General features: G+C 35.6%; 1 long non-coding RNA gene across 2 annotated transcripts; it reads right to left on the reverse strand.

Moving 5' to 3' along the window:
• Positions 1–5,863: 5,863 nt before the first annotated feature.
• LOC133882932 (uncharacterized) lies at positions 5,864–13,836 on the reverse strand. 2 transcript variants are annotated; one of them, XR_009902756.1, is made up of 4 exons: positions 13,628–13,836; positions 13,486–13,550; positions 7,095–7,714; positions 5,864–6,375 (listed from the first exon to the last, which is right to left on the reverse strand). It is a non-coding gene; the product is annotated as an uncharacterized LOC133882932 (long non-coding RNA). The 2 variants fall into 2 exon arrangements; XR_009902755.1 differs by lacking the exon at positions 5,864–6,375 and having other exon boundaries at positions 7,032–7,714.
• Positions 13,837–14,832: the final 996 nt, after the last annotated feature.

The following is a 14,832-nucleotide window of genomic DNA, read 5'->3' on the forward strand; positions in this document are numbered from 1 at the left end:
CATACAAATTTTAAGCATTGTTCCTCCCACTCTCTTGGAATGCATTGTTCCTCCCACTCTCTTGGAATTACTTTTTTTTTGGGAAGTCCGGGATGAATCCATAATCTATAACATCTAAAGCTTATATATAGAAGAGTTATAGGATATCTAAATTTTATTTATTCTAAAAAAAAGCTTGATTTCTTTTTCTCTTTATTTTTTTTTAGTGGGGAATTTTTTAAGCATGGTGACCTAGGAAAAGTCTGATGCCTTTTGGCTAACTTGAATTTAGTTGAGGTCATGTCTCTTGACTCTTGAGTTTTTACTATAGACATCAACTTATCTCTAATAGTTTTTTTTTTTTTTTTTTTTTTTTTTTTTTTTTTTTTTTTTTTTTTTCCGAAAGGGTCGTGTTTAATTGAGTATGAAAGTTGTATTTGAATTTATTTAAGTGAAGATTTGTTTAAGTATGGCGACCTTTTAAACTTTTGATGGCTTTCGACTAACATGAATTTTTGTTAAGGTCCTGTCTCCTGACTCTTGAGTTTTTATTATAGTCATGGTGACCTTGGAAACGATTGATGGTTTCTGATTAATGTGAATTCTGATTAAGGTCATGTTTCATAACTCTTGTGTTCGTATTAAAGTCATCTAGTAATTTCTAAGAGTTTTGTTTTGTTTATTTTTATTGGCAAAACTCGTGTCTAATCGAGCATAATAGTTGTATTTGAATTTAATTAAGTGAAGATTTGTTTAAGCATGGTGACCTTGGATACATTTGATGGCCTTTGATTAACGTGAATTTTGGTTAAGGTCATGTCTCCTGGCTCTTCAGTTTTTATTATTGTCCTCAATTTAAATACGACGTTCATACACACCTACGCTTATCAAACCATAAAAAATCCCCAACTCATCACAATCCAACCATAAATCATTGTCTAAGGATAAATATCTGCATTCATACCTCCAAACAGTAAGCTAAACACCAATAAGTAACCAAATATCAAAGGCCACCACTTGGGATGGAAATAGTTTAGCCCACATGCATCATTTGGTGAAAAAACTCCACTCCAGTCGCCTCCTAGAAGTTCTTTTCAACCACGCTTTCTTTCTCTCAAAACTATACTCATGATAATTGTAACCCATTATCATCTAACCATATATCAGCATCAAACTCATAATATCAAATTACCAAAATTAAATCTACAAAACCAAACGTAAATTTATGGTTAATAAGTTAATACAACAATTAAAAAAAAGTAATAACATGCTAAGAACAACATCCAAGACGAGATTAGAGGTAACCTGGAAGAGTTGTTTAAGCATGGTGACTTTGGAAACGTTTGATGGCTTTTGACTAACGTAAATTTTAATGTCTTGTGACTCTTGAGTTTTTATTATAGTCATCGGGTAATTTCTAAGAGCATTATTTTTTGGCAAAAGTTGTGGCTAATCGAGCATGAAAGTTGTATTTAGGCATGGGCACGGGGTGAGGTGGGGAGGATTTCCTCCATTTTTGCCTCTAAACCCACACCTTGTGGGTTCCAAAATCCCTACCCGTGGCCCGGCAAAAATGTGCTTTATTCGGGGGTCTCGAGTAAGGGCGGGGCAGGGCAAGTAATTTGCAGAACTCACTCTTTCCCTAACCGGCTACTTGCTGCAACACAAACACCACAACCAACACAAACACAAACACAACTACACCACCACCAACACAAAAACACAACTCTCTTGACTCTTGAGAAAAGAAAACAGTAAGAACAAATAGTCTGAAAAAAAGAGGAATTGAAGAATACCCATTTCATATTTGGGTTCGATCTACAGATTTTTGGAGAGAGTGGAGCTTCTGAGGATACAGCGGCTTCTGGAAGCTTCGATCTCCAATGATCTGTGGTCGACGATGGAGTGCATCGCCGATCCGTTCGTGGTTGGCGTGGAGGTTGCAGATGAATAGCTCGAGCTCGGAGAAGGACCGGCGGAGCCATTGGAATTTGCTGAGGATGGGAATGATAGAGGGTCCAGGAGGGAGCTGTTGGGTTTTGGAGCTTTTCTTGGTGAGGATCAGATGGTTGAGCACTAGTAGGACTGAGATGCAGTTGGAGATGTGATATGTGTCGAATGTTATACATTCAATCCCCTTAATTTACATATGTTAAGCTCTTAGTTTTGTTATAATTTGATGTTTTGTGTTGTTTTTGTGTTTTCTTGTATTTTACAGGTTTTAGATGAAAAACCGATTAAATTCCAAGATTATAATGAAGTCAGCAAACTCACTTTTGGATAGATTCAAAAACTCCAAATCAATTTTGAATTTAAGGAAAGAGAAGTTGGCAAAAATTCATTATCTTTGGAAAGAATCCAGAATGAGCACGTCTCAGTAATTTAATCATAACTTTCGGTTCAAGTATCAGATTGCAACAAAATTGGTGGCGTTGGAAAGCTAATAATAAAGGAAACAAATATGTCAGAAATAGGTTTTTCATAATTCGGATGTTTTTCATGCCAAAATCGCCCCGTAATAAAAGACAGCAAATCTGTACGAATTTTGGAATCCTTTTCCTACTTGGATAGAAATTTTAGAGAAGGAAAAGACTTGTAATTACTCTATTTGTACTAGAAGACCTACTTAGAATTTTAATAGGAATTCTAGAGCTTCTAGAGCTTCTCTAATCCCTATAAATAGGCCTCTAGCCTTTGAAGAAAAGACATACAAGCTTTGAGGAAGAATTAAAAGCTACATCAAGAAGGATGTTCTTTTTAATTTTTATTTTCTTTATTTATTTATTTTCTGTATGTATATAACTTTATTTTATATTAGTTGTAGCTAATACTTTAGTTAAGGCTCAATTGAAGCCCTAATCATGTCTCTTTAAGTTTTTCAATTTGCTTTGCTACAATTTATATATTGATGTTTAACTTGATTAATTCTAGTTTCTTGAATTCCTTGCATGTTTATGTTTGGCCATCATATGCATGTGGTATGAATTTGTTATTTATGTCAATTTGGATGACCGAGTCCTGGGCATAATAGAGTAACGGAAGAACCCCGACACAGGTTCTTGGATTAATCAACATAAAGACAACTGGAATAGATACCATGTTCCAATCTGAGTGTGTTTACCGATTTCCATAAATTTATGCTTTCTTGAAGAACAACTTAGTAGATACCATGCTAAATCCTTCAATGAAGAAAAGAGTTAGAGTAGATACCATGCCTAACTCGTTGCTCAGGGAAATCAATAGCTTTAGGAGAAGATACCATTCCCTTGTGGCTGGTAAGCATTAAGCATCATGTTATGATTGTAGTATTGTGCATTTGTGAATCTTATTTGAGTATGATTAGCGGTGGATATCGAAGCCCTACCTTTTCTTCATAGTATTTTTAATTCAATCTTTTATCCTGTCTTATTCAACATATCGCTTTTAGGAATTTCTCTTTAAATACAATTTATACCAATCCTCGTGGGAATGATCTCATATTTGCCTGCTATACTATTGTTATGATCTTGTGCACTTGCGAGTAAAACGTACAAGTATTTGCCTATTTATTTAGGTAGATATTTGCACAACAAGATGAGGATGCGGAACTCATGAGGGAATGAGGACTGAGATGTTGGAGACTGGAGTTGAGCGGCGCTGAACTTCTGAAGTGCAGACTCGTGAGGGAAATGAATGAATGAATGAGGGATTAGGGTTTTTTTTAGGAGGGAGTAATTTAGGGTTTTTTAGGTATGTTTGTTTTAGTGCAGGGAGGGGCGGGGCGGTTTGGGTAGGTTTTGCCCACCCCTAGTTGTATTTAAACTTGTAAGAGAGAACATGGCTTTAGGGGAAATGTTATATAAATTCGTATACCTTTTCAAAAGAGATATAAAAGAATAAGAAAGATGAATGTCTCTAATACCAAATAATAGGAATCCGAGGGTTTCTACATGTTGAAATCAAACAGTAAAAGGACAGAAAAATTATATATTGACTACTTCGAAGTGATATCAACCTCCAAAAGATGCATACTATAATTGATCTTTGATTTTCCATACGGCATTTACATCCTTTTATAGATAGGATTGCAGCTTATTCAAAGAAAGAAAACTATTACATAATCACCTACTAAAGAGAAGACTTGAATCACGCACTTGTTACAAAATATTGCCCAAAATAAAGAGATTGCAAAAATATGCAATTATTATAATTATAGTCTAATATTGGTGATCATGGAGTCTACAACTAATAGTACAATTATCGTCTCCCATATTTGCCTTTGCACCGTCTACGACAAATTTTGAGTATGTCCCATGCTAGGGCAAACTCTTTGCGTTGCACTTTCCCATAGAAGTGCTGACGACAGTCCATAGCAAAATTTCAAATTTTCCCTTTTCTCTTTATCCCTAGTCTTCCATGGGCGTATACCATCTTCATCTGAAGAGAAAGAGAGAAGTTGAGCATGTACTGACAGGGGACAGAGAGATGGGGGCATATGTGGGGCAGAAAAAGGAAGTGGATGATGTTCTACATGCTTCAAAACTAGGAAAAGAGTCGCTAACAATATTATCATCACCATAAGTCCCTTCATACAAATTTTAAGCATTGTTCCTCCCACTCTCTTGGAATTACTTTTTTCTTTGGAAACTCCAGGATGAATCCATAATCTATAACATCTAAAGCTTATATATAGAAGAGTTATAGGATATCTAAATTTTATTTATTCTTAAAAAAAGCTTGATTTCCTTTTCTCTTTATTTTTTTTTAAGTGGAGAATTTTTTAAGCATGGTGACCTAGGAAAAGTCTGATGGCTTCTGGCTAACTTGAATTTAGTTGAGGTCATGTCTCTTGACTCTTCAGTTTTTATTATAGAAATCAAGTTATCTCTAACATTTTTTTTTTTTCGAAAGGGTCGTGTTTAATTGAGTATGAAAGTTGTATTTGAATTTATTTAAGTGAAGATTTGTTTAAGAATGGTGACCTTTGAAACTTTTGATGGCTTTTGACTAACATGAATTTTTGTTAAGGTCCTGTCTCCTGACTCTTGAGTTTTTATTATAGTCATGGTGACCTTGGAAATGATTGATCATTTCTGATTAACATGAATTTTGATTAAGATCATGTTTCATAACTCTTGATTTCTTATTACAGTAATCTAGTAATTTCTAAGAGTTTTGTTTATTTATTTATTTTTGTTTTTGGAAAAAGTCGTGTCTAATCGAGCGTAATAGTTGTATATGAATTTAATTAAGTGAAGATTTGTTTCAGCATGGTGACCTTGGATACGTTTTTTGGTTTTTGATTAACGTAAATTTTGGTTAAGGTCATGTCTCCTGACTCTTCAGTTTTTATTATAGTCACCGAGTAATTTCTAAGAACTTATTTTATTTTATTTTATTTTTGGCAAAAATTGTCTAGTTGAGCATGAAAGTTGTATTTGAACTTGTAGTAGAGGACGTGGCTTTAGTTGAAAAGTTGTTGTCCAATTGTCTATTTTAAATTCATACACCTTTTCTAAAAGGACAGACATTTCATACAAACCGGTTTGTAGGAAATTTCATACAACCCACATATAAGATTGACAAACCAGCTTGAAATATGTTGGCTTAAAAAAAAAAAAGATATAAAAACACTAGAAAATTAAACATCTCTAATACCAAATGATAGGAATATGGGGGTTTCTATTGGTTGTAATCAAACAATAAAAGGAATAAAAAACAAAACAATGATAAATTGACCACTTCGAAGGGATGTCAACCTCCAAAAGATGCATAAAATAATTGACGTTTATCACTCTTTGATTTGCCATACGACATCAATCTACATCCTTTTAGAGAGGGATTGCATATCACTTTTGAAAAAAAAAAAGTTATATAATCACTTACTAATGAGAAGACTGGAGTTATTACATAATATTCCCTAAAATAAGAAGATTGCAAAATATGCAATTTTTTGTTTGATTATGGGCTATATTAAGGAAATATTATAGGATCACAAGAATCGATACCAGATCCAATATTGGTAATCATGGACTCTGCAACTAATAGTACTACAGTTACCTCCTTTGCACCATTTACGACAGCGTTTGATTTGCTCCCATGCCAGGTTAAGCCCTTTTAATACCACATTCTCATAGAAGTCCTCACAACAATTTGTACAACAGAATTTCAAACTTTCCCTCTTCTCTTTAGCAACTCTCTTCAACTGCTCACTGTAGGAATGTAAATATATCAGTCCGTTCGACAACCCGCTCGATACCTGCTTGGTTTAGGCCGATCTGAACTTGAGCTCAATACTGTAGAAACTCACTCATTACTGTAGAAACCCGCTCGATTAGTAAGTGATACATACCTGACTCGCTCAACAAAACTCGATAGGGGCTTACAAGCTCAACTTGTTTAAAGCTCGATCGGATCCTGTCTCGTTAGTCTGACTCGTTAGCTCGTTCATATCTCTTATATATTACTAAAAATGAGTTATATAAATTTAAGCATGTATACTAGTAATTATATATATATCTGTGTGTAGTTCATAAATGATGTGAATTTTAAATGTACTCGCAAGTGCACGAATCGTTTGCAATAAAGGATTTTGCAAGTGTGAGGTCGATCCCACAGGGAATTCTGTTTTTTAAGAACAATTTTGTTTCTAAACTAATTGAATCTTAACCTAGTTCCAAAAAAGGTTTGATTTTTGATAAAAAGAAAACAAACTAAATAAAGTAAAATAAAACAAAAGAAAAGGTACTAAGGTTTTGGAATCCACAACCACCAAATCATAGCATCATATTCTCATGTTCATCAATACACATCCGAAGTTCTTACCATACAAATCTTATGTATGTTTTACTATGCTTCATAAAATTCATTAAATCATTCAATGAATCCGTTCTTTGCACAAATCACAAAAGATATCCGGTTTAAACCAAATCATCAAATGTATCCGTAGAACGAAACACAATGAATATCCAACGTTTTGATAAATAAAAATCCAAGCAATCAATTATGTGAAATTATCTCAAATCATCAAATGTATCCTTGAATCACAAAAGATATCCAAGAATCATCCCACAAATTGAAAAGAAGTAAAACATAGGAAAAATTAAACCAAATAAAATCGGATAGTATAAACTTACATGAAAATATTGTTGCTCTTCAATGGTGAGGCTTCATCCTCAACCTTAGTTGAAAAATTAGCTACACATGGCTATTGAAAATAAAACCTACCTTAAAGAAAAACTAAAAAGAAGAAAATATATTTGAACTCTAGCTTCACCCCCTTTTTATCTTGAGGCTTAGAGGTCTATTTATAGGGAGAAAACAAATCTTAGAAGCCCTAGAATTCCTAGAAAAATCGGAGGTTAGTCTCCTAGTTTGAGTAGGAGACTCAAAACTCAATCCAAGAAGGAAAATGACTCCAAATCCGTCCAAATTTGCGGCCTTTTATTGCGGGATACTTTGGCATAGTAGACGTCCGAATTAGGAAAATCCTATTTCATAAGGATTTGTAGAAAATTGAGTTAGCTTTCCAAAGCCGCTTGATTAACCTTAATAGGATATTTGAGCTGAAAGTTATGGTCAAAATACTATGACATGTGCAGAATCTGAATTCTAATCCGATTTTGACTCCAATTAGAGAAATTCCGATTTAGTCCTCTCCTTGATGTGGTTGAACATACTACATTATCTAGGTCTTCTCAAAGTGTGCTTTCTTTCACCATAAACCTATTGTTTTATCTCAATGACCTGCAAAATACTAAAATAGCAAAACTAACAAAAAACATTAGAAAATAACAAAACTAAAGGTTTAGTAAATGCAAATTAAGGGGTCTACATATGCAATATTTGGCACTCATCAATAAACTAACATATTATCTAGTTTATTAACATATACTAAGTAAATGTAATTAACTATATGTTACTCGATATATATATAAATAAGCATATAGTATACTAGCTAAGTAAATATTGTATTTCATATTAATTATAATACTTTGATAATAATATTTAGTATGTTAAACTAATATATTAAGTTATTAATAGTTAGTATGGAGGTTTTTCACAAACTCGGGCTTGAACTCTGCTTTGATCACACATTGAAAAATTTAATAGCTTATCTTGAGCTCTAGTTGAGCTGAGCTTGTCGAGTAACCCAGCTCGATTAAGCTCGGCTTGAATTTCATTCTCAACGAGCTCGAGTTTGAGCTTGAACTCGCCCAAGTTTTAAACGAGACGAGTTTGAACACACAATTTATAGCTCGTGTGACGACCCCCCCCCCCCTTTTTTTTTTTTTTTTTTTGAAAACATACAAACGGATCTTCACAGTGGCATGACTACATGTCGCTCAGCTAACATATGACACATGCCCCATAACATGCACCTGATAATTAGAGTTACATCTAACAGTGGAATATAATAATCAATGTGCAACGGAACACATATCATAAGCGGAAATACATCTAATACATAACTGTTAATTACAATAAGAGCCATTTACAAGTCTATCTATTTAAGGCTTATAAAACATATTACACTAATTAAATACTAAATTACAGGCTCAACAAATACACATGCCACGTATGGCATGGGCCATAAATAAAATACCCAAAATGCGGACTACCTATGAGTCTGTGACTTATGACTGTCGCGATGTGCTCAAATCATAGCATCCCATACGCTAGGTGGACGAGTCAATATCTATATCGGCAGAACCTGCAACCAAAGCATCAATGTTTGCACGGTTGCGAGAGTTGCCGCATCCACACAGGTGGAATTATGAGCCCTCCATCTTAGCATAAATAAATACACTAAGACCTCAGAGGTATACTGTTCACTGAATTTTCGCAAAGAATCAACTTTTTTTTCTAGTCTCGCGTATACTGTATCAGCTACCAATTTTATAAAATTTTGTTTGAAAAACCCCCATAACTGATGCAGTAAACACCAACTAATAGAAAAACATTTAAAGCATACTATGTAGCTGTGAACATATATAGAAGTTCCAGTCATCCCTCCTTGGAAGCTTCTACATATAAACACATCTACTATATATTACTTTAGTACAAAGACATCCACATGACTAGAAATAGGCAACACTAAGCCTAAACCTCTAAGCCAATTGCTTTGAACGTCAGTGTGATCATGCTAGTATTAGAGTTAAATTCCAATATACAATCACGTCTTAACTGAAGAACAACGGCAACTCACGTGGCCTTACATAGACGTTAGCATCCCATAATACCAGGCCTAAGCCTTCTAGCAAATTGTCTTTGAATGTCAATGTGATCATGCGAGTACTAGAGTTAGACTCCAATATACAAGCATGTCTTAGTTGAAGAACAACGACAACTCACGAGGCCTTATATAGACACAGGTATCTCTAATTCTAGGCAATGCAATCATCTATGCATTCTCAAACTCAATGCATTTAAATCATGCAATTAATACGTTTAGCAAAACTACAATATATAAGACATGTAACACATTCCATCACATCACAATATATGTATGCATATGCAAGTAACAAAGTTGTGCTCATAGGCACGCAAGTAATTGGGTTGTGCTTGTAGGCACGCAATGCATCATATTCCTAATTTTATAACTTACTCAAAATCACATTCATTTACAATGCAATCATAGTATACAAAATTCCCAACAACATCATACAGTCACACAATTCATTCCAACTCCATATATCATATTCATACTTCAAAACATCATCATACTTTCAATACACTCAAAAGTACTCAAATCATCCAAACAATTTTTTTTTTTTTTGATAGGTAAATAACGAGATAGCATTAAAAGCGTAAAGGCGCCTCAAAGCATACACGGAGTATACAAAAAGGACACCAAAACAAAAGAAAAAAGAGAGCAAAGAAAGAAACCCGAAAAAACCCAAGAAAAATTACACTAAATCCTCAATCTCTTGCCTCTAAACCTGCTAGATCCCACACCCCTAGCATCGAAATTGATCGAGCATTCTAGATTCTTGACCTCTCTATTCATTTTTTTCTTAGGAGTAGATACCGAGTTCTGCCCTTCATCCACCAATGTCAAGAAATCTAGAAAACCCTCCTCAGACCCCATATAAGAAATCCCCATCGTGCTAAAACACAACTTAGCATCTTTCACTGCCTTGGTGTGAACAACCCCACCCTCCAGGCCATCCCCCGACAAATTCTCACCCAACTTGCACTGCTGATCCGTCTAAGACATCCCAGGTAGAAACTGGGGAGAACACTCAACCACCGAGGAGAACGGTCTTGGAGGAGACACAACCCAATTATACCCACCAAAAAAGTCCTTCTGCGACGAATTCGGGAAGAGAGAGCCCTGACCATGACCCATGCTAAAACACGAACCCGGACCCGGACCCGGACCCGAATCCTGGGCAGTGCCCACCGCCAACTCCGGAGCAAGCCCACCACACAGAACCACCTTTTCATTAGCGACCGGAGCCACTAGAGGAGAAGCCTCTGGCGAAGGAGTAGAACAGTTCCTAGCGAAAGGAAGGAACTTAACCTTGCGTTGATAGGAGAGCAAAAGCTCAAGTGACAGAGAGAGAGAACCCATCGCCATTGCCTGAGAAGTAAGCAAGGTAAGCTTCGGCCGACTCCCATTCTGTCGAGACCATGCAAGACCAGACGCAGCCGAGGCCGCTGAAAATGACCACTTCGGAAGAAAGAGAGGGTTCTGAACATTACCCAACCTCATGCTCGAACCCAAATTCGAAACCCGCCTCAAAGCCTCACATGGAACCAGCGACCACACGGGCCTCGACTTCACAACAGCCCCCTCAGCTATGGGCTTACGCGAGTTTGCCCCAACCCGCCTTGGAGTAAATTTACACCTTTTAAGTCTTAGGTCCGCCAGAAAACCAGCCCTTCGAAAAAGCCCAACAGAGGGATTAAAGCCCAAACCCTTTGAAGACCCACAAGCCCGAGAGAGAGACTTTTTTGAATTAACCCGAGAAGTAGACTTGGTGAAGCTTTGGAGGAGTACCAAGATCTGATTCAACAAGTCAAGTATGCTATCCCACCGCAGAGAAACATCAGCCTCAACGACATCTTCCCTAGACACGCAAGCCGTCCTACTGCCGAACTCTCGGGAACTGGAACGTTCAGCGGTCCGGAGGACCTTACCCAGTGGATCAAGCGCCTGTTTCTGTAGAACCGGACAATCCGGTTCCTCGTAGTGAGACCCCCCACGAGGATCCAGAGTCTGACCCATCGGTCGGCAACCCAAAACCGAAGCACCAGTAGCTACTGGGCGAACCACTTCCGCAAGCGACGCAAATCCTGACTCCTTACCCATCTTAAAGGTTGTCGGAGGACCACCTGCAGACGGAGACCCTACCTTGGCACCAAAAAAAGCCAAGGCTTTGCTCAACTCCCTAGAGACACGGCCCCAACCCCGCCCATCGCGACCTTCAAGGAAACAAACCCGCCCTTTCCGACCTCCCATGGCGAAAACCGCAACCTCCAAGAATCGACCGTATCTATTTTCACCTAACCGAATGAAAGTAGTCGAAGAACCCTTCCTAAACGTTTTAACGAGGTCTTCGACCTCTGGATGACCCAAAACCTCTTCCACCACAGACAACAACCAAGCAGAGCATTCCAACCCCAAAACAGCAAACCCAGAGAACCCTTTCCTCTTTTCCTCTATCCGAAGCTCTGCCACCCCTTGTACCACCGAAAAGCAAAAAGATTTCGCCTCTATATAAAATCGGCTCTCCATCTCTAACCATGGACGGCAACCCTTACATATTGAATAATGTAAAGAGCTCTAACTAGAAAGTCAGAGCACGCTGGAGAGAGGAGCCTTTAGAGGCAAAGGCACGGTGGAAGATACATGAACAAAGGAGGAAGGTAGGGAATTCGGAGTCAGAAAAGGGATAGACGATGAAGAAGACAACTCGAACTTTAACAAAGCTTTTTCTTTTTAACGTATTGGTTTGTGATGCAATTTCAAATATAAAATAGAGAAAAAAAGAGTTTAAGGAGGGAAATCAGAGAGCTACTTTAAGCTATCAAATCAGCAAGAACACCCAAGCTCAATCCCTAAGCGAAAGGGAGAGAAAAACCAAAAACGTAGGCCGAAATTTCATTATCAACATACAGTTGGTTCGAGTTTTTTAAAACAATTTATATTTTGCAAACCATTATATATGAAAATAATAATTCTCAATGAGTAGAATACTCACTCTAAAATCACATTCATGTTCCAATGCAATCACAGTTTTTCAAAACTCCCACCCATAACATACAGTCACACCATTCATTCAAACTCCACATATCATATTCATACTTCAAAACATCATCATAATTTCAATATACTCAAAAGTACTCAAATCATCCAAAACAGATCATAATCAACATACAGTTGGTTTGGATTTGTAAAACAATATATATTTTGCAAATCATCATATATGAAAATAATACTTCTTAGTGAGTAGAATACTCACTCTAAAATCACATTCATGTTCCAATGCAATCACAGTTTTTCAAAACTCCCAACCAAAACATACAGTCACACCATTCATTCAAACTCCGCATATCATATTCATACTTCAAAACATCATCATAATTTTAACATACTCAAAGTACTCAAATCATCCAAAACAGATCATAATCAACATACAGTTGGTTCGGATTTGTAAAACAATATATATTTTGCAAATCATCATATACAAAAATAATACTTCTCAGTGAGTAGAATACTCACTTTGGCTGCATGGATTTAAGCACTAGGTCTCTTAGACACCACCTTGCAATGTATCATTATGGAATAACACATTGCACTATTTAACACTTTAAATAATTAACACCCTAATTAGCACTTGAGTTGCTTAAGGTTAAACCGTTGGAAAACCCATAATATTTTAAGGGTTCCAAACGTCTACCCATAAATCCTAGACACTAACTAAAACTCAAACAATACTAACCCAAAGTATTTACTAAGGGTTAGATATTAAAATCACAATTTAATTAATTACATATAACATTAAATATTAGCCCCAAGTTATATTTCACAAATCTATAAATTATTTCTCACTAACATTTTCTCAATAATATTAAACCTCAAATTATATTCATTGACATTTTATATAAAACACTACCATTTTTAAAACAACATTAACCCATAAGAAAATCTTAGGGTTAACTTCACAAATACTATTTAAACTAAATACCTATAATTATTTATTTTTACTAACATTAGAACCTAACACATAAATACTTATTTTTACAAAACCCATAGCTAATTTGGGATTAATCATCACTACAACCACAGTTAATCCACAAATTAACAATCTAGGTTTTAAACACTTAAAAACCCCCAAATTAATTTAACCCATCAAATTAAGGTTTCTAAACTTAAACTCATAATTTATTTTACTAACCCATAACATAATATTGCTATTTAAATACTAATAACACTAACCCATAAGGTTTAGTTAGGGTTAGGCTCAAGAAATCCCAATTAAAACATATAACCCAAAAGTTAGGGTTTAGAAAACTTACCAAAATTCACCCAAATAATATATGAAGTTTGGGGAACCACAAGCAAGCTCCAAGTAGCACAATACCTAAAGAAAACACTAGATCAAACTTATATTTTGCTAGATTTAACCAAAAATCCTAAAATATGAGTTTAATTATTTACCTCAAAATAATCGGTAGAAACGTAGATCGGACTTCGTAGATCATGTTTTAGAAATCGGATTTGAGTTTAGACCGTTGGATCTTCGTGGATTATGGGTTTCCCATGAAAACCCAAAGAAGGAAGTTGGAAATTGGAAGAAAAAAGCCTCCCCGGAGCCTTGGCCATTCGGCCAATTGAATGGCCGCGTGGCCATTATTTGCGTGAATCACTTCTTTTCTATTTTATGAACGTGGGGCGCAGGTCACCCCACGTCTATCATTTTATTTCTTTTCTTTCATTATTTAATTTTTCTTTTTCTATTATTTTCTCTTTTAATTTTATTCTTCCTTCTTCTTTTAATATACATATATTCGTATTATTATTTTGTTTGTCTTAATTTTGTTTCGTCTTTTCTACACTCTTCTTTTCTTCTTTTTCTATTTTATTTTATTTTCTATTCTTTTCTTCTTTTATTCTTTTTGGACTTTAAAAATATTCTCTTGCGTTTTTAATACACCTAATTAAGTTTAATAAATTATTTACTCAAATTTTATACTTTAATTATTAAATAATGTCACGGACATTACAGATCGGCTCGAATTCGAGCTTGACTATTTACACTTGACTCATAAACGAGCTAGTTTTAAAATATTAAAACTCGACTTGGCTTGGTTCGATTACATCCCTTGTACACCATCACAATCTGGAGAGAGAAAAAAGTCGAGTGAGTACTAGCAAGGAATCGAGAGATGAAGGCATATAGGGAGCAAAAAAGGGAAGTAGCCCATCCTCTGCATGCATCAGGAGTACTAGGGAAAGAGTCACAAACAATATTATCATCACCATGAGTCCCTTCATACCATTATCATACATTGTTCCTCCCCTTTCATAAATTAGTGACAATGACTTACGGGTGTTTTAGTGTTAGACACCTACATCCACTACTAGAAAAGATCTCAGTAGAGCTACATTTTCACTCTTATTGCTTGATTAATTCACATTACATATTACTTTTATTTTTTCAAGAATTTGGGTCATGTTCCCTAACTCTTGAGTTTTTCTTATAGACATTTGGAAATTTTTAAGTGTTTCTTTTTTTTAGGCAAAAATATTTGTGTCTAATCGAAAATGGTGACTTTGGAAATGTTTGATGGCTTTTTAACTAACGTGAATTTTTGTTAATGTCATATTTTCTTGTTCTTGAGTTCATATTAAAATCCAGTAAT

This window comes from Alnus glutinosa, chromosome 11, assembly GCF_958979055.1.
Source record: "Alnus glutinosa chromosome 11, dhAlnGlut1.1, whole genome shotgun sequence".
Classification (NCBI taxonomy): Eukaryota; Viridiplantae; Streptophyta; class Magnoliopsida; order Fagales; family Betulaceae; genus Alnus; species Alnus glutinosa.